Here is a 19,223-nt window from a genome sequence, read left to right as displayed (position 1 = left end):
CTCCCCCCACCCCCTCCTCCCACCCCCTCCTCCTCACCCCACCCCCCTCCCCCTCCACCCCCTCTCCACTTCCCCCTCCTCCCTTCTTCCCCCCCTCCTTCCCCCCTCCCTTCCCCCCTCCCCTTCCTTCCCCCCTCCCCCTCCCTTCCCCCTCCCCTCCCCCCTCCCCCCTCCCCTCCCCCCTCCCCTCCCCTCCCCTTCCCCCCCTTCCCCCCAGTCGCGCTCTCTCTTCCCCCGTCGCTCTCTCTTCCCCCCAGTCGCTCTCTCTCTTCCCCCCAGTCGCGCTCTCTCTTCCCCCCAGTCGCTCTCTCTCTCTCTCTTCCAACAACAACATGCCCTCAAAAATCCCTCGGCACCGCCGGGCACTTCAGCTAGTCTATATATATTAAACAGTATGGCCTAGAAATTCAGTTGGGCGTGCCAGCCGTTAGCGCCTTAGGAGGAGTAGATCTCGAGCGCTAGGCGCTTAGCGCCCGGGCGCAGCGCAATCTGCGCCTCGCCCCAACTTCAGTACACATTTAGCGCCGGCGCAAAGTCTTAGCGCGCGCCCTGCTGCGCGCGCAGATCATGACGTCATTTACTAGTGCAACGCCCTTTGTGCGCCCCGAACCGGAATTTCACTCGCGCCGGCCCATTGTGCGCCGGGCGGCCCTAACGACTGTGAAGTGGAACGGTACACAGCCGAGGCGGGCCGCGGGGAGTGCTAATTAAAGGGCACTTACCCTGCACTATAAAGGCCAGCCATTTTGCAGCATTCACTCTTGTGCAACGGTTTTTTGGAGAGAGACCAAGGAGGAGAGCTTACTGGTTTGGACCAACACTAGGACAGGTATTTTTGGCTCAGGCCAGAGCTTAGCAATTATCTTTGCCTTCATTGAGAGCTCAGTGTTTGCCAGCATATAATGGGGGCTGCATTGGGTGCCAACGCTGACTTTCAGCCTTATGCCAGAAGGGCTTACAGATGCCGTGAGAGAGTGGCAGCCCTGGCTAGACGCAGAGGGGGCAACAGGCGTCGCCAACTGAGGTCTTACCCACCCAGGGTATACCGCCAGCAGTCCTCCTATCTGACCATGTTTGCCGCGATGTGTGTAAGGAGGCTGCGATTCAGAAGGGAGGTGGTTGCAGACATCTGCCAGCTGCTTCAGAGAGATCTGCAGCCACAGCTGATGCGCAGGACGTCTCTGTCGGTGGCAGTGAAGGTGACGGTGGCTCTCAACTTCTATGCCACCGGCTCCTTCCAATCCGCTGCTGGGGACATCGCTAACATCTCCCAGTTCGCCGTGCATTGCTGCATCCGCCAGGTGACCGAAGCCCTTTTCAGAAGGAGACATCAATTCATCTCCTTCCCCATGACCCTGGACAAGCAGCAGCAGCGTGCAGTGGGATTTGCAAGAATAGCGGGCTTCCCCATGGTGCAGGGCGCCATTGGCTGCACGCATGTGGCTTTGCGGGCACCTCTGGAGCATGCCGAGGATTACCGCAACCGGAAGGGCTACCATTCCCTCAACGTACAGCTGGTGTGTGACCACAGGCAGCGCATCCTAGCTGTCAATGCCCGCTTTCCAGGCAGCAGCCACGATGCCTTTATCCTGCGACAGACAACTGTGGCTGACATGTTCCAGGCACAGCCTCCCCCAAGAGGATGGCTTATCGGGGACAAAGGCTATCCTTTGTGTACCTGGCTCATGACCCCGCTCCGCGCGCCCACGACCCCTGCATACAACGAGAGCCATCAAGCGACTAGGAACATCATAGAACAAACAATCGGCGTCCTCAAGCAACGGTTCCGCTGTCTCGATCGCTCCGGGGGAGCCCTCCAGTATTCGCAGGGGCGAGTCTCCCAATTCGTCGTCGTTTGCTGCATGCTGCACAACCTGGCTATCCGCAGGACTCAGGCACTGCCACCTCACGTTGGACCCCCACCTCAGGAGGAGGAGCAGGAGGAGCATGAGGAGGAGGAGGATGAGGAGTACCAGCCCAGGAGGGAGGCAGAAGGTCCAAGGGCTGCCCGTTGGCGGCTTATTGAACGTCACTTCTAGGCCCCCTGTCAGGGAATGGCTTGTGCCAAGAAAGAACATGATTGCAGCCGCTCTGCAAGCCCTCAGCCGGTTAAGGCAACAAACACTTCAAAGATCAAACATGGACAATGTTAATAAATAAAATGCTTTATTGTACAAACTCAGGGCCCTTCCCACATGAAAACCAAAAACAGACGAAACCCCCAAAAAACACTCAAACACATTACTCGCTCCCACAACCTGGAGAGGATTAACAAAACAGTGCAACTAAAATGGCCGTCATCCTCGGCCTTCGTAAAAAACAAACATCACATCCTCGGCCTCAAAAAACAAACATCCAATTCTCGGCCTCAAAAAACAAACATCCAATTCTCGGCCTCAAAAAACAAACACAACTGGCCACACATTCGACTTTTTGGCCCGCTAGGGCGATGCCTTGGCTATCTTTGTGTGGCCCCTGCCCGCCCTGCTGCTCCTCCTCAAAGTAAGGCCATTGGCTGCTGCAAGGCTGGGGCAGGTTCCAGAGGGGCACATGTCGTGACGGCAGATGCCCTTGGGGGTCGGCCTAGTCGAGGTCTGGCCGTCGAGCGGGCGGCTGTTGAATGCTGCAGCTGTGGCTGGCCAGCATCAGTCGCTGCAGCAGCTCCTGGCAGCTCCACTGGGGGAGTGGCAGTGGCGGCTGGAGGAATGGGGGCAAGCTGGCGGATGGCAGGCGCTCGCTGGTCGCCTGAGACACTGGCACTCGCCCGGGCCAGCACTGCAGCATGCGCACCAATCTGCCGAGGGACAGACCGCTGTGCTGCTGCAGCGCGCCGGGTGCCCTGGCGATGCCTGGCTGACACAGCGAGTGTGGCAGCAGTGAGTGCCCGTGTTGACCTGTTCAGTGACCTCACCAGAGCACCCAGTGACTGCACGGCACCACTGATCAGCTGCCTACTCGCTGCCTGAGCTGCCACGAATGCCGCCCGACTCGCTGCCTGATCTGCCCCGAATGCCGCCCGACTCGCTGCCTGCTCTGCCCCGAATTCCGCCAAACTGATGGCCTGTGAGGCCCCGACGTCGGTGACATTCCGAGAGAGGGACTCGATGGCCTCAGGCAACCGTGCCACTACCCCCATGAGCTCCGTGTGCCGGCGCTCTGAGTCCGCGGACAAGTCCTCGAGGCGTTCCATCTCCTCGGCGAAGACCATCTCCGGACTGGAGGCCGGACTCTCCCTCTGGGGAGAAGGCCGCCGAGCTGGCCGACCCTTCCTGCGTTGCTGGACGCCGCTGGGCCCAGCAATTGGACTCCCCTCCGACCCTTCCCCCCTCTGGGGAGAAGGCCGCCGAGCTGGCACCCCCCTCCCGCGTTTCTGCAGGCCGCAGGTCCCATGAGCTACCCTCCCCGCCGACACTTCCGCCACGCTCCCCTCCAGGGAAGACGTGTCCCCTACATTTGCATGGGTTGCCACGGCTGAGGGTTCCCCTGATGGGCCGCCTTCCTCTTGCTCCTCCTCCTCCTCCTCTTCTGAGGGGCTGTCACTGGCAAGTTCAGGGACCTCCTCCTCACCATCTGAAAGCAGGAAGGCACAAGAGTAGCTTAAGAGTGAGGAGAGGGCGTCAGCGAGGGATGCATGAGTGGTGGCATTCAGCGCATTGGTCAGACAGTGGCAAAGGATGTAGATCTGATGCGCAAGCGGGACGAGAGAGGTCCAAACGTTGATGTCCTTACCATTGGTGCCCAGAACAGGGTCGGCATCTCCACATGCAACGGGGCCAATCACCCGGCCACCCATGATGCGCTCCACGCGATGTGGCAGCTCGGTGAGCGGCTGGATCTGGGGTCGGCCTCCCCCGGTCGCAGTCCGGCTCTTCCTATTATTGGCCAGCTTGGCCTGCAAGAGAAAGGACGGCCTCTAAGTACAGTGTGTCGCCCTGATCTTGTGTGCACTGCCTCCCATGGTGGAATAGCCTGGCCAGTGTGTCGCCCTGATCTTGTGTGCACTGCCTCCCATGGTGGAATAGCCTGGCCAGTGTGTCGCCCTGATCTTGTGTGCACTGCCTCCCATGGTGGAATAGCCTGGCCAGTGTGTCGCCCTGATCTGGTGTGCACTGCCTCCCATGGTGGAATAGCCTGGCCAGTGTGTCGCCCTGATCTTGTGTGCATTGCCTCCCATGGTGGAATAGCCTGGCCAGTGTGTCGCCCTGATCTTGTGTGCACTGCCTCCCATGGTGGAATAGCCTGGCCAGTGTGTCGCCATGATCTTGTGTGCACTGCCTCCCATGGTGGAATAGCTTGGCCAGTGTGTTAAGTGCAAAATGTGCAATTGATGTTCATGCCTGTCCCATAGCTGCTGGATGAGGGCTGGCCATTAGGGCTTTCAGGTCCCTTTGCCCATAATGTGAGGTGCACATGCAAGGATGAGGAGGTCACTGGAAAGGGTACTCACCCTGACAATCCGCGTGAGGTCATTAAACTTTTTGCGGCATTGGACACCGGTCCTGGGGACCTCGCTGTTGGCTGACACCTTGCTGGCGACATGCCTCCAGGCTCTCCGGTAGGCGCGGACCGCGCCTTCCTGCCATTGTCCGGGTACAAAATATGGCGCCTCTTCTCCACACCACCAACCAGCACACTCAGATCACGCTCTGAGAAACGCTGCGCTCGTTCACGGGCCTTCTGCATGGCTTCAGCCGCTATTTGGGTCCAGCAGCAGTGTTCAGGCCTAGCTGGAGGGCTCCACTATCCAGGGCGTGGCAGCAGACAAAGTCGACCCTTCCCCCTTAAGAGCTGGCCGGCGCCAGGGTGTCTGCTGTCAATCACGAGATGGCCGCACCTGCGCTGCGCCCGGCCTCAGCGCTCTCGCTCAGCACCTCCGGCTTAGCGCCTAAAGAGAGGCGTCCAGCGATAGTTTTAGCACTCGAGCAAACTCTTAGGGCGAAGCTAATGAATATCGGAGAAGTGGCCTCGATTTGGCGGCGGGTGCAAACTTTAGCGGCCGCCCGACTTTACCGCCCCAAAAGTGGCTACAATGAATTTCTAGGCCTATGTCTCTCTGTCTGTCTGTCTTTCTGTCTGTCTGTCCGGCTATACAATCAAAAGTTATAGAGCGTACCTACACATATGTTATATCAAAAGAAAGCTTATCATTAGGGGACTCTCATAGGCATATTTACTTCTTGGTCGGACAAAAAGTGTGCTGACGGTATCCAAAAAACGTTCAAAGTTCCGCTCATTATCCACTCATTAGCATCGAGTGACGTGAAGGTTCATTGCGTGTGCGGGCGGGCCATCCTAGAGTCGAGTGACGTGATGATTGGCCAATCCTACAGTTCAGTAACCTGACAGTTGACCAATCAGTGCGTGTGTGGGCGGGCCTAATGCTTCTGAGTTGAGGTGAGTGGCCGCCATCTTGATTCCAAACTCTTCATTTTTTTCCCACTTTCTGCGTGTTTCTTTTCAAATCTAGATTTCCAGCAAAAAAAAAGTTGCTTTTAAAACACAAATTGTTTTTAAAAAAAGTTAATTAATTTGTAAATCTTTTCTCTAACCTCTATAATTTTCCTACCTTTCACCGTTTTTGCAGGCAGGCCTCGAAGCCTGGGCCTCTGTTGCCCAGCCACGCCCGAGCTATGCACCTCCGTCCCGCTCAACACGTGGCCCGCGATCGCCGCCATCTTTCTAAAGGCTGGGCGGCGCGGGACTGAGGTGAGCGTAGCCATCGCCGCCATCTTAGTAAAGGCGGACGGGGCGGGAGTCAGCGCGCGCGTCAACGTCGGCACAGAGCGCGATCGAATCGGCGGTCTTGAAGTCGGCTCGGGCGGGGGGCGGGGCTCGGGAGGGCAGGAAGGGTTACCCCGGCAACCGGGCCCGGCCCTCTCTCACAGCCTCAATCCGGCTCACGCCCGTTCGCGGGGCTTGGCTCGAGCGCAGACCCAGCCGCAATCGGCGGTCTTGAAGCCGGCTCGGGAGGGCGGAGAGTGGGGCTCGGGAGGGCGGGGGGCGGGGCTCGGGAGGGCTGGGGAAGTGTTACCCCGGCAACCGGGCCCGGCCATCTCTCACAGCCTCAAGCTGGCTCACGCCCCTTCCTGGGGCTTGGCTCCATTTGCGGCCGCGGACCACTCACCCTCTCCCTCTCCTTCCCTCTGTCTCTCTCTCCTCCCCTCCTCCCCTCTCCCCCCTCCCCTCTCCCCCCTCTCTCCCCCCTCCCTCCACCCCCCTCTCCACTCCCCCACCCCCTCCCCCTCCCCCCCCCTCCTCTCCCCCTCTCTCCCCCCTGCCTCACCCTCTCTCTCTCCCCCTCTCCCCCCTGCCTCACCCTCTCCCCCTCTCTCGCTCACCCTGCCTCACCCTCTCTCTCTCCCCACTCTCTCTCCCTTCCCCTCTCTCCCCCTCTCTCTCCCCCTCTCTCCCCCCTCCCTCCCCCTCTCTCCCCCTCCCTCCCCCGCCCTCCCCCTCTCTCCCCCTCCCTCCCCTCTCTCTGCCCCCTCCCTCCCCCTCTCTCCCCGCCCCCTCCCTCCCCCTCTCTCCCCGCCCCCTCCCTTCCCCTCTCTCTCCGCCCCCCCTCACCCTCTCTCCCCCCTCCCTCCCTCCCTCCCCCTCATTCCCTCCCCCTCCCTCCCCCCTTCCTCTCTCTGCCCTCTCCTTCCCCCTCTCTCTCCCCCCTCACTCCCCCTCACTCTCTCTCTCCCTTCTCTCTCTGCCCCCTCCTTCCCCCTCTCTCTGCCCCTCCCTCCCCCTCTGCCCCCTCCCTCCCGCCCCCTCCCTCCCCCTCTCTCCCGCCCCCTCTCTCCCCGCCCCCTCCCTTCCCCTCTCTCCCCACCCCCTCCCTCACCCTCTCCCCCCCTCCCTCCCCCTCTCTCTGCCCCCTCCCTTCCCCTCTCTCTCTCCCCCTCCTTCCCCCTCTCTCTCCCCCCAGTCTCTCTCTCCCCGTCTCTCTCTCCTCCAGTCTCTCTCTCTCTCCCCCCAGTCTCTCTCTCTCTCCCCAGTCTCTCTCTCTCTCCCCAGTCTCTCTCTCTCTCTCTACCCCGTCTCTCTCTCTCTCCCAGTCTCTCTCTCTCTCCCCCCAGTCTCTCTCTCTCTCTTCTCCCCCAGTCCCTCTCTCTCTTCTCCCCCAGTCGCTCTCTCTCTTCCCCCAGTCGCTCTCTCTCTTTCCCCCAGTCGCTCTCTCTTCCCCCCAGTCGCTCTCTCTTACCCCCAGTCGCTCTCCATCTTCCCCCCAGTCGCTCTCTCTCTTCCCCCCAGTCGCTCTCTCTCTCTTTTCCAACAACAACATGCCCTCGAAAATGCCTCGGCACCACCGGGCACTCCAGCTAGTCTATATATATAAAACAGTATGGCCTAGAAATTCAGTAAGGCCCCGCCAGCTCGCTTGCGCCCAAAAGTTAGCGCTGCGCGCGGAGCCAGTTGCGACCGTCAGAAATTCAGTTTTTGCGCCGCAAGTCAGAACCGGGCGCTATTCCAGGGTGTGCCCGCCCCCGCTTGGGGCGCTGAAACTGAATTTCAGCGCTGTAGGTGCCGCTGCGCCACCCGCTGCGGAGCGGCAGGCTGCGGTACTGCAGGCCTCCTCCTTCTCTTAAGGGGGAGGTGCCTGCAACGGGGAGATCGCCGCTTGATAGTGCCGGCAAATGAGCCCGGCACCGCGGAGAAGTGCCAGGCTCGCGGAAAGCAGCCGGCAATGCCGCAGGGGGGGGGCGGTGGAGGAGGCCGGGGAAGGAGGTGCGGTCAGGCGGCCGCCGAAAAAGCGGCCAGCCGCACCTCCGCCTTAACTAGCACCACGAAGGCTGCAGGACGGCCACGGTTGCAGAACGTTGTTTGCGGCCGCTGCGGAAGAGGCGGCCGCAACTAAATATGGGGGTCGGGCCGGTATCGGGGCGGAACCGGGGCACTGCGCACACCGATGACGTCATCGGTGCCGGCGCAGCGCTACCGGCTACCGCCGCCATTACCGCTGCGCTGAATATCAGCGCAAACTCCTCTATTGGCGCAGAAGCCCTCTTTGGGCGGTAACTGGGCGCAAAGCTGGCGGGGCCTTACTGAATTTCTAGCCCTATGTCTCTCTGTCTGTCTCTGTCTGTCTGTCTGTCTGTCTGTCCGGCTATACAATCAAAAGTTATAGAGCGTACCTACACATATGTTATATCAAAAGAAAGCTTATCATTAGGGGACTCTCATAGGTATATTTACTTTTTGGTCGGACAAAAATTGTGCCGGCGGTATCCAAAAAACGTTCAAAATTCCGCTCATTATTGTGGAAGTACAGTTTCTCACTTAGACACAAAATGGCTTCCTGGGCATAGAATAAAAACTTAAATGGCCGACAGCATGATTCACTAACCAGTCTCTAGGGAATTAGACAATTTAGGAATGCTACATACGTACTCCTTATCTGTAATAAGCTTACAAAGAGCCTCATTCACCAAACAAATAGCCAAGGACAAGATAAGGTAAACATCGGCCCACAGGCCCAGTTGGTACAGTGAGAGAACAGAGGGAACAGAGAGATCCCATAATAAAGGATTAATTAATCTTATTTTAAGGTATTTCTGTTCGTTATTCTAACGAAGCCTGGAATACGTTGTTCCAATAATTCGCAAGGTCTGTGCCTTTGTAATCAGGTATGATTCAATACTATGTCATGTGGCATAGAAAGCCTGTTTTGTTTCTGTACTGTATAAATATGTTACAAATTCTGTATTACTTTGAAGAGGTCTGATGTAGCCCTTGTCTACACAACTCTTCCCTTGCAAGCAAATAAAGCCTGTCTTTAACGATACTTTGTGTTTAAGAGTCTTACTCGGGAGTCGAGACTTCGACAGTATTACTTGGAGGTTCCACCGAGATCGCGTGCTGCCTTTCGGTAAGTCACGGACAAGGGCATCGTGAATCTCTAATGACAGATCCTGAATGGCCACAGTGATGTTTTATCACATAAAAGGATTTCTCATTAGATATTAAGTTGGTGTGGTCTGTTTCTTCCGACGGGAGTACTGCGATCTAGTTAAGACTCGTGTTTCAGACTTGAGTTGAATCCTGTAACTTTTGCTTCTTTTATTGTTGACCACTGAAAGGAGGAGAATACTGACAACTCAAGTCTTTAAAGAAAAAGTATCGGGCAAAGAAGGCAAGAGGAAAGTCGACAGGGCTGAGTCCCAGACAGATAAGGTACCAAGTTAAAAACTGCAGTATCAAGGGTGGGTCCCTTGAGCCGGGGTGAGAGACCTGCGGCAGAAGGTATCATTTGAGGATTGTCACTGTGTTTTAGAAGACCTGTATTACCAGGCTCAGGATTTTTCTCCGTTGAGATACCTTCTACGAGGGTTCAAGCCCCTCGCATTAAAGCATAAGGATTCTATATGAATATAGAGGTTAAGAATTATCGCAACCATTGTTTTCCATTTTTTGTTGACTATTGACAACATTAAGACAGAAAACTCTCACATAAAGTATAAGTTAAACGTTAAGGACTCAGCTTGTAGTGGCGTATAACGCAAACTGAGAATTGACTATTTGTTTAGTTTAAAGTATAAGATAAATGTCTGAATATTTGGTCTGTTTGCCTGTTTGGGCAGCTGCATTGCTTATCATTTCTTTGACTGTTGTCACTACTTGTTATTTTTCATCACTTGTGGTCCTTTGGACAGTCAGTAATAATCGTAAGGGGGTAAGGGGTGAAACTTGCGATCTAGAAGAAGAGAGCCTAGTTAAAAAAAAAACCATACAAACTAAGATGGGAGCTGCACAGAGCAAGATCCCAGAAAAAAAAAGGAACTCCCGCTTCTTATGTCTTTACCTACTATGGTCAGATATCCATAAATGATTTACCGAAGTGGGCTAGATGGACCAAGAAAGACAGACACCCTTTCCCTGTGGATGGTACATTTAATCTAGATAGAATCACGTGTCTAGAAAACTGCCTAGCAGGCAGAGACCCAAGGAGAAGGGGTGCAAAGTCAGTAAATTGGTCTGCCTTCTCAGATTGGAAAAGGGAAGCAGAAAAACGTAAGGAACGCAGCATATTAGCTAGTAAAATTGAGAACAAAAATAAGAAAAGAGATCTAATGAATAAATTGATTAAACAAGAAAAGGTTACGCTAATGCCTTTAAGACAAAACCCGAAGCCTACCGCTCCTCCCTGTGAATATCCTCCCATACCCACGACTCATTCCAGTGATGACGAGGATCAGGGATGGTTCAGAAGACCAGCCCCGCCTCCTGAATACGAAGTGCAACAACAAGGCGCAGCGGGTGGTGAATCACCCGACCCCAGTGCTGTAAGTCAGGAGAATATAATCAACACTAGATAAGATAATTGAGACAACTCAAAAAAGGGATGAAGACGTTGAGGATTATATAGAAAGAATGGAAGCAGTTATGGGACAGCATTCGGGTATGACAAAAGAAAATTACCAAATCCCTTTAATTAACGCCCTTGTAAACGGCCTCAGAACAGAACTTAAGGAACCGTTGACTTTAGTTTGCCTTGACTGGAGACATAAAACCATTCCTGAATTGACACAAATCTTGAAAGGAATACAGGAAAGGAATAAAGATCAGAGTAAAATTTCTTTGTTAATGGAGCAGGCAGCTTCTCCAGCCCCGACCGCCCAGACTACCATTTATTATCAGGGCCACTACAGAGGACGAGGTAGAGGGTATAACAGAGGCGGATTTAGAGGAAATAGTAGAGGAGGGACTGGCAGAGGCCAGTGGAACGGAAGAGGCACAAACTCTCCGTGTTTTAACTGTGGTCAGATCAGACACTGGAAGTCCAATTGCCCGTTCCCCAAACAGCAAAATCAAGGCTGGGGAGGTGCCCCAGTAAATACAAATACCCAAGCCCAGGTTCACACTCGTCCACAAGCAGGCTTTACAACAGGGGATCCTTGGGGAGGTCAGATTATTGCAGGACAATTCGGACCCCCAGGGCAAAATTATTCAGCATGACACGGAGAAACGGCCCCGAACAATACCCACACTCTCCAATTACCACTAGTATCGCTAAATTCTAGAGATGAGCCATATCTATCCATAAATATGCAAGGCAAGAAAGTCCCTTTTCTCGTCGACACAGGAGCCACAACCTCACTATTGACAAAACAATACGCTACAGGAATTCCATGCACTGACAAGGATGTTACCTGCATAGGACTTTCTGGTGTCTCACAGACTCTGACATGGTCACAACCGTTACAAATACGAGCAGATAATTTTTCTGGCCAACATGCTTTTTTTGTTATCAGACGACGCCCCCATGAACCTTTTAGGGAGAGACTTGTTGTGCAAAATGCAGGCAACAATAATTTGTTCAGAAAAGGGACTGCAGATACACGTTCCGACCGATAGATGTACTATGTGCCTTTTACAAGAACAGCTGGCACACGAATCTGCATTGCACTGCCTTTTATGAAGGCACGGGAAAAGACACGACTATAAAAGACAGTTACTCAATTGGATCCCGTTGCATGCGGCCTGCCTGGATGCCTGCCAATTTTAGCTGCTGCCTATTACGCTGTACAACAGGCTCAAGGCATCACGCTTAATCACCGAACTGTTTTGTTTGTACCACATTCAGTAGAAGTTCTGTTATCAAAATACGCCACTCAGCATCTAACATCAGCCCGTAGCAGCAAATATGAGGTTGAACTGTTATCCAACTCCAATCTCATAATTCAAAGATGTTCAGTTTTGAATCCAGCCACGCTGCTACCAACAGAAGAGGACGGAATCCCACACTGCTGTGACACGATTACCCAGTTAGCTACCAAGCCCCGAACAGATCTATCTGAAACTCCTGTTCCTAATAGTGACTTGGTATTCTACGTAGATGGATCGGCCCTTAGGGATGATAAAGGATCACCTAGGGCTGGGTATGCCGTTTCAGATGATCATTCAGTTGTGGAAGCGCTCTCACTACCTCAATCATTTCCAGCGCAAGACAAGCGGAACTCTTCACTCTTACCAGAGCTTGTATATTGGCTACTGATCAAACTGTTAACATTTATACCGACTCCAGGTATGCTTTTGGAGTTGCTTACGATTATGGACAGATCTGGAAATTAAGGGGATTTCTAACTTCCTCAGGATCAACTATTAAGAATGCTGAGCAAATCAATAATCTTTTGAAGGCTCTAGTGTGTCCCACTAAGATTTCAGTTATTAAATGTCAGGCTCATACAGGTAGTCAGGATCAGATATCCCTGGGTAACGAGCGGTCAGATAGAGCTGCTAAATCAGCCGCTCTGTCGGACACAGGGCCACTGGTCTCAGCCTTTGTTTTGCGTCAACAGAAATCAGATAATGACCCACCTTCTATTAATGATGTTTTAGCCTTTCAGTCACAGGCTAACTCGGACGAAGTGTTAAGTTGGGCAAGGGATTTTTGCTTTAAAACGCCTGAAGGGGTATGGGTTCACCATGACGGCCGCATGGTGGCTCCAAAGTCTTTACTTCCATGGATTGCCCGATGCGTTCATGTTTTCACGCATGCGGGCAAAGGGGGGATGGCAGACTATATTAATCAAACATGGTATGCACCAGGTATTTCGGCAATTGCAAAACAAATTAGTGAAAGGTGCACCATTTGCCAGGAAATGAATCCAGGTAAAACAGAGAAAGTACAGCCTGCCTCCCACCCGAATCCATCAGGCCCTTTTGTAAATTTGCAAATGGATTTTATTGAATTACCTCCATGTTTAGGATTTAAGTATGTGTTAGTAATTATAGATATGTTTTCAAGATGGGTCGAAGCTTTCCCATGTAAAAAGAATGATGCTGTAACAGTAGCAAAGTGCTTGTTAAAAGAAATCATACCAAGGTTTGGAATACCTATGCAGCTTTCAAGCGACAAAGGATCACACTTCACTGGAGCAATTATAAAAGAACTATGTAAAGCTTTGCAGATTAACCAGCATTTTCACTGCAGTTATCATCCACAATCCGCAGGACTGGTGGAAAGACATAATGGAGTGCTGAAGAATAAACTTTCTAAACTTTGCAATGAAACTGGACTTAAATGGGTCGAACTATTACCCTTAGCATTGATGATAATGCGAGCAGCAACTAACAGGACCAATGGACTGTCTCCACATGAGATTGTTATGGGACGACCCCTAAGACTGCCATTCTCAGCACCATTTACGGTGAAACAAGTGGACATTCATAAAATGGACGAGGCTATGCTAAACTATTGCATTGCATTAACTAAATGTATTTCCAGCTTTCACCAACAGGTAAAGGAAGCTCAAACGAGTCCAGCAGAGGGAAAGTGCCACGACTTGGAACCAGGAGACGACGTCTACGTGAAGGTTTTTAAAAGAAAGAACGGTCTGCAACCACGCTTCGAAGGACCATATCAAGTGCTCCTAACAACAAACACAGCCGTAAAAGTCAAGGAAAGAGCTTCCTGGATTCACGCATCCCACTGCAAGAAGGCGCCGAATAAAGACAATTGATTTTTTGAAAGACTCTAACAATGAAGATGTTACTTATATTTTGTATACTAATCGGACTACTGAGTCTAAAATGCCAAGGAGATGGGGAAAGATCCCGAAAGAAACGAGAATTACACGTGAATACTTTTTGTACATGTCTTACGAATATGCTAGACGCAGTAAGTCAGTATGAAAACCCAAAGAACCAAGGCTGGGCTGACTGGATATTGGGAGGATGGCTGGGATCAGTAAGACAAATATTATTGCATGGACTGGTAGTAGTAATAGCCCTGATTGTATGCATTGCTCTGTTTGTCACAACGATTAAGTGTTGTTGCAATAGGTTAGGCAAGGCAGTCTTGCCTGCGATGAATATGATGATACAGAGAGAAGTAAAGTCAGTAGAGGAAAAGAATGGTCCCCTGGGTGAGGAACTGAGACGATTGAATAAAATACAATTATAGGGATTAGAAAACTTAGACAAATATATACATATATATACTCCACATGCTCTCCTCTTTCTGCAAAACACATTTTCCATTTAAATGGGAACTGCAGGCTAGGAAAAAGAGAGAGGACTCCTTTCAACAACAAGCCAGTGTCGTCGACCTTGTATATCACTTGGTCCGCACTTTGGGGGCTTACATAGAAGCACTTGTGCTTAGGAGAACCCCACAGGTTAGTTATAAACTGTGTGGGCCATGAATTAGTCCTCCTCTATAAGCTGCTGTTCCCTATCTTTTAGAAAGTGCATAGTGGCACCCGCACTGCAGGCTAATATAAGCTGCAGGGAAAATTAGAACTGCAGGCTAATATAAGCTGCAGGGAAATTAGAACACTGCAGGCTAACATAAGCTGCAGAAATATACAAAGACATAAACCTGAAATCAAATCAAACACAATTAAACCCCTACAAGAAAACACGCCCAAACACTAAGAATAAACAGAAAAGAGACGATCTTAGATAAGGTCAACCATCAATACAGGTATATCCCGAGGATGGTTCAAAACGGCAAAAAAGTCGGCATCCTTGGCTAAAATCTAAATTTGGTATGAGGACCGATAGGAAGAGGTTAATTTCAGTTATGTTGTCCTTGTAAGGACAAAAGGGAAGAATGTGGAAGTACAGTTTCTCACTTAGACACAAAATGGCTTCCTGGGCATAGAATAAAAACTTAAATGGCCGACAGCATGATTCACTAACCAGTCTCTAGGGAATTAGACAATTTAGGAATGCTACATACGTACTCCTTATCTGTAATAAGCTTACAAAGAGCCTCATTCACCAAACAAATAGCCAAGGACAAGATAAGGTAAACATCGGTCCACAGGCCCAGTTGGTACAGTGAGAGAACAGAGGGAACAGAGAGATCCCCTAATAAAGGATTAATTAATCTTATTTTAAGGTATTTCTGTTCGTTATTCTAACGAAGCCTGGAATACGTTATTCCAATAATTCGCAAGGTCTGTGCCTTTGTAATCAGGTATGATTCAATACTATGTCATGTGGCATAGAAAGCCTGTTTTGTTTCTGTACTGTATAAATATGTTACAAATTCTGTATTACTTTGAAGAGGTCTGATGTAGCCCTTGTCTACACAACTCTTCCCTTGCAAGCAAATAAAGCCTGTCTTTAACGATACTTTGTGTTTAAGAGTCTTACTCGGGAGTCGAGACTTCGACATTATCCGCTCATTAGCATCGAGTGACGTGAAGGTTCATTGCGTGTGCGGGCGGGCCATCCTAGAGTTGAGTGACGTGACGATTGACCAATCCTACAGTTCAGTGACCTGATGGTTGACCAATCGGTGCGTATGTGGGCGGGCCTAATGCTTCTGAGTTGAGGTGAGTGGCCGCCATCTTGATTCCAAACTCTTCATTTCTTTTTCCCACTTTCTGCGTGTTTCTTTTCAAATCTAGATTTCCAGCAAAAAAAAAAGTTGCTTTTAAAACACAAATTGTTTTTTAAAAAAGTTAATTAATTTGTAAATCTTTTCTCTAACCTCTATAATTTTCCTACCTTTCACCGTTTTTGCAGGCAGGCCTCGAAGCCTAGGCCTCTGTTGCCCAGCCACGCCAGAGCTACGCGCCTCCCGTCCCGCTCAACAAGCGGCCCGCGATCGCCGCTATCTTTCTAAAGGCTGGCGGCGCGGGACTGAGGTGAGCGTAGCCATCGCCGCCATCTTAGTAAAGGCGGGCGGGGCGGGAGTCAATGGCGTGTCAACGTCGGCCCGGAGCGCGAGCGAATCGGCGGTCTTGAAGCCGACTCGGGCGGGGGGCAGGGCTTGGGAGGGCAGGAAGGGTGGTGAAGGGTTACCCTGGCAACCGGGCCCGGCCCGGCTCTCTCTCACAGCCTCAAGCCGGCTCACGCCCGTTCCCGGGGCTTGGCTCCAGCGCAGACCTAGCCGCAATCGGCGGTCTTGAAGCCGGCTCGGGAGGGCGGGGCTCGGGAGGGCGGAGAGTGGGGCTCGGGAGGGCTGGGGGCGGGGCTCGGGAGGGTGGGGGGCTGGGCTCGGGAAGGGGGGGAAGTGTTACCCCGGCAACCGGGCCCGGCCGTCTCTCACAGCCTCAAGCCAGCTCACGCCCGTTCCCCGGGCTTGGCTCCATTAACGGCCGCGGGCCACTCACCCTCTCTCTCTCCTTCCCTCTGTCTCTCTCTCCTCCCTCCGTCCCCTCTCCCCCCTCCCTCTCCCCTCTCTCCCCCCTCCCCCTCTCTCTCCCCCTGCCTCACCCTCTCCTCTCTACCCCTCTCTCTCCCCCCTGCCTCACCCTCTCTCACTCCCCCTCTCTCTCTGCCCCCTCCCTCCCCTTCTCTCTCTCCCCCCTCCCTCCCCCTCTCTCTCCCCCCTGCCTCACCCTCTCCTCTCGACCCCTCTCTCTCCCCCCTGCCTTACCCTCTCTCTCTCCCCCTCTCTCTCTGCCCCCTCCCTCCCCTTCTCTCTCTCCCCCCTCCCTCCCCCTCCCTCCCCCTCTCTCTCCCCCCTCCCTCCCCCCTCTCTCTGCCCCCACCCTCCCCCTCTCTCCCCGCCCCCTCCCTCCCCCTCTCTCCCTGCCCCCTCCCTCCCCTCCTTCTCTGCCCCCTCCCTCCCCGCCCCCTCCCTCCCCCTCTCTCCCCACCCCCTCCCTCCCCTCTCTCCCTGCCCCCTCCCTCCCCCGCTCTCCCTGCCCCCTCCCTCCTCCTCTCTCCCCCTCTTTCTGCCCCCTCCCTCCCTCCCTCCCCCATCCATCCCCTCCTCCCTCCCTTCCTCCCCCCTCCCTCCCTTCCTCCCCCTCCCTCCCCCCTCCTCCTCTCTCTCTGCCCCCTCTCTCACCCCCTCTCTCTCTCCCCCCAGTCTCTCTCCCCCCAGTCTCTCTCTCCCCCCAGTCTCTCTCTCTCTCTGCCCCAGTCTCTCTCTCTCTCTGCCCGTCTCTCTCTCTCCCCAGTCTCTCTCTCTCTCTCCCCCAGTCTCTCTCTCTCTCTCCCCCAGTCTCTCTCTCTCTCTCTCCCCAGTCTCTCTCTCTCTCTCCCCCAGTCTCTCTCTCTCTCTCCCCCAGTCTCTCTCTCTCTCTCTCCCCCAGTCTCTCTCTCTCTCCCCCCATCTCTCTCTCTCTCTCTCTTCTCCCCCCAGTCTCTCTCTCTCTCTTCTCCCCCCAGTCGCTCTCTCTCTTCCCCCCAGTCACTCTCTCTCTTCCCCCCACTCGCTCTCTCTCTTCCCCCCAGTCGCTCTCTCTCTCTCTTCCAACAACAACACGCCCTCAAAAAAGCCTCGGCACCGCCGGGCACTCCAGCTAGTCTATATATATAAAACGGTCTGTCTTTCTGTCTGTCTGTCCGGCTATACAATCAAAAGTTATAGAGCGTACCTACACATCTGTTATATCAAAAGAAAGCTTATGATTATCGAAACCTCATAAGCGTATTTACTTTTTGAAATTGTTCAGGCAGTATACAAAAAACCTTCAAAAACCTTCAAAATTCCACTAATTATCCACTCATTAGCATTGAGTGACGTGAAGGTTGACCAATCCTGTGACGTGATGATTGACCAATCCTACAGTTCAGTCACCTGATGGTTGACCAATCGGTGCATGTGTGGGCGGGACTAATCATTCTCAGCTCAGGGATGTGGCAGCCATTATACACCAGCCGGGCCTGAAGCTAAAAATATGGTCATCGAGGTCAGTATCTTTTTCAAAAAAAATAAGATTTACCAAAAATGTTTTATACGTACTTTAACTTTCATCTTTGAAGGTATTAAAAGCTAGAAATGTTTATGTTAAAAAACAATGGAAAATACCCGAGGCCCCGGGGCCTAGGCTTCTCCAACTGCCGACAGCCCAAATCCAGTCCCAGGCTCCCGGCCCAGACATCGACCAGGCCCAAAAAAGCCCTGGCAACACCGGCCCCCCCCAGCTAGTTAATATATAAAACAGGCTCGATTTATTCCTCTATTGATCTGAGTCCCTTTGGAATTGATCTGGCTGTAAGATCTGGTGATGGGAGATAGGTAACCAAGCTTAATCCTCAGTAATACAATACAGGCAGCTCCATAATATACCAGAACACTATTATTGATGGACCAGCCAATGTGATTCATTGGTGGGATCTGGAGAGAAGGTCTTGGCACAAGAGGATGGGATCCTCCCCAGTCGGCTCCAGATAACCGTACAATCCAGGGCCATAATGAGTCGGGTGGTCCTAGCTCGATAAGGAGCAGGAAACTGTGTTGCTCTGTAAGCTGGCACTGGGCAACCAGAGAGGGTATCAAACATCTGGCACTCTGAGCAACCAGAGAGGGTATCAAACATCTGGCACTCTGAGCAACCAGAGAGCGTATCAAACATCTCGAACTCTGAGCAACCAGAGAGGGGATCAAACATCTCGAACTCTGAGTAACCAGAGAGGGTATCAAACATCCTGAACTCTGAGCAAACAGAGAGGGTATCAAACATCTGGCACTCTGAGCAACCAGAGAGGGTATCAAACATCCCGAACTCTGAGCAACCAGAGAGGGGATCAAACATCTCGAACTCTGAGTAACCAGAGAGGGTATCAAACATCTCGAACTCTGTGCAATCAGAGAGGGTATCAAACATCTGGCGCGCTGGGCAACCAGAGAGGGTATCAAACATCCCGAACTCTGAGGAACTAGAGAGGGTATCAAACGTCTGGCACTCTGAGTAACCAAAGAGGACATCAAACATCTGGCACTCTGTGCAACCAGAGAGGGTATCAAACATCCCAAACTCTGAGCAACCAGAGAGGGTATCAAACATCTGGCGCTCTGGGCAACCAAAGAGGACATCAAACATCTGGCACTCTGTGCAACCAGAGAGGGTATCAAACATCCCGAACTCTGAGCAACCAGAGAGGGTATCAAACATCTCGAACTCTGAGCAACCAGAGAGGGTATCAAACATCTCGAACTCTGGGCAACCAGAGAGGGTATCAAACAGCTGGAACTCTGCAAAACCAGAGTGTATCAAACATCTGGCACTGGTCAACCAGAGAGGGTATCAAACATGGGGATTGGGAAGAGAAAACTAGTAAATGGAGAGAAAACTTCCAACAATAACACTTTGGACCAAACTAATAAATTTATTGGAACTCAGCCTAATTTTTCTAATACTCAGTGCTTCATTTAACACACTGTGCCTCAAGAGAACACACTCAAGGTTTGCATTCCATTCAACCAGTACGAGTTTACTTTATTCAATAGTCTTGTCCTTAACCCTATCACTGGAAATCTGAAATAAAAACAGAAAATGCTGGAAATACTCAGCAGGTCAGGCAGCATCTGTGGAGAGAGAAAC

At 52.4% G+C, this 19,223-nt stretch overlaps 1 long non-coding RNA gene across 2 annotated transcripts in view; it reads right to left on the bottom strand.

Annotated features, from left to right (window-relative positions):
- Positions 1-19,223, bottom strand: part of LOC147110688 (uncharacterized) — a 72,121-nt gene that overhangs the window by 37,627 nt on the left and 15,271 nt on the right. Inside the window, exons 2-3 of one of the 2 annotated variants that reach the window (XR_015079972.1) lie at positions 15,094-15,346; positions 4,185-5,463 (exon numbers count right to left, since the gene is read on the bottom strand). This is a non-coding gene — a long non-coding RNA (uncharacterized LOC147110688). Of the gene's footprint in view, positions 1-4,184; positions 5,464-15,093; positions 15,347-19,223 lie in introns of those variants that run through there. The other variant, XR_015079973.1, reaches the window with a different exon arrangement.

Source organism: Somniosus microcephalus, chromosome 11 (genome assembly GCF_052327205.1).
Source record: "Somniosus microcephalus isolate GS21.2 chromosome 11, FLI_Smic_1.0, whole genome shotgun sequence".
In the NCBI taxonomy this organism is placed as follows: Eukaryota; Metazoa; Chordata; class Chondrichthyes; order Squaliformes; family Somniosidae; genus Somniosus; species Somniosus microcephalus.
The sequence above is the reverse complement of the archived record's forward strand: the minus strand, read 5'-3'. Positions and strand labels throughout refer to the sequence as shown.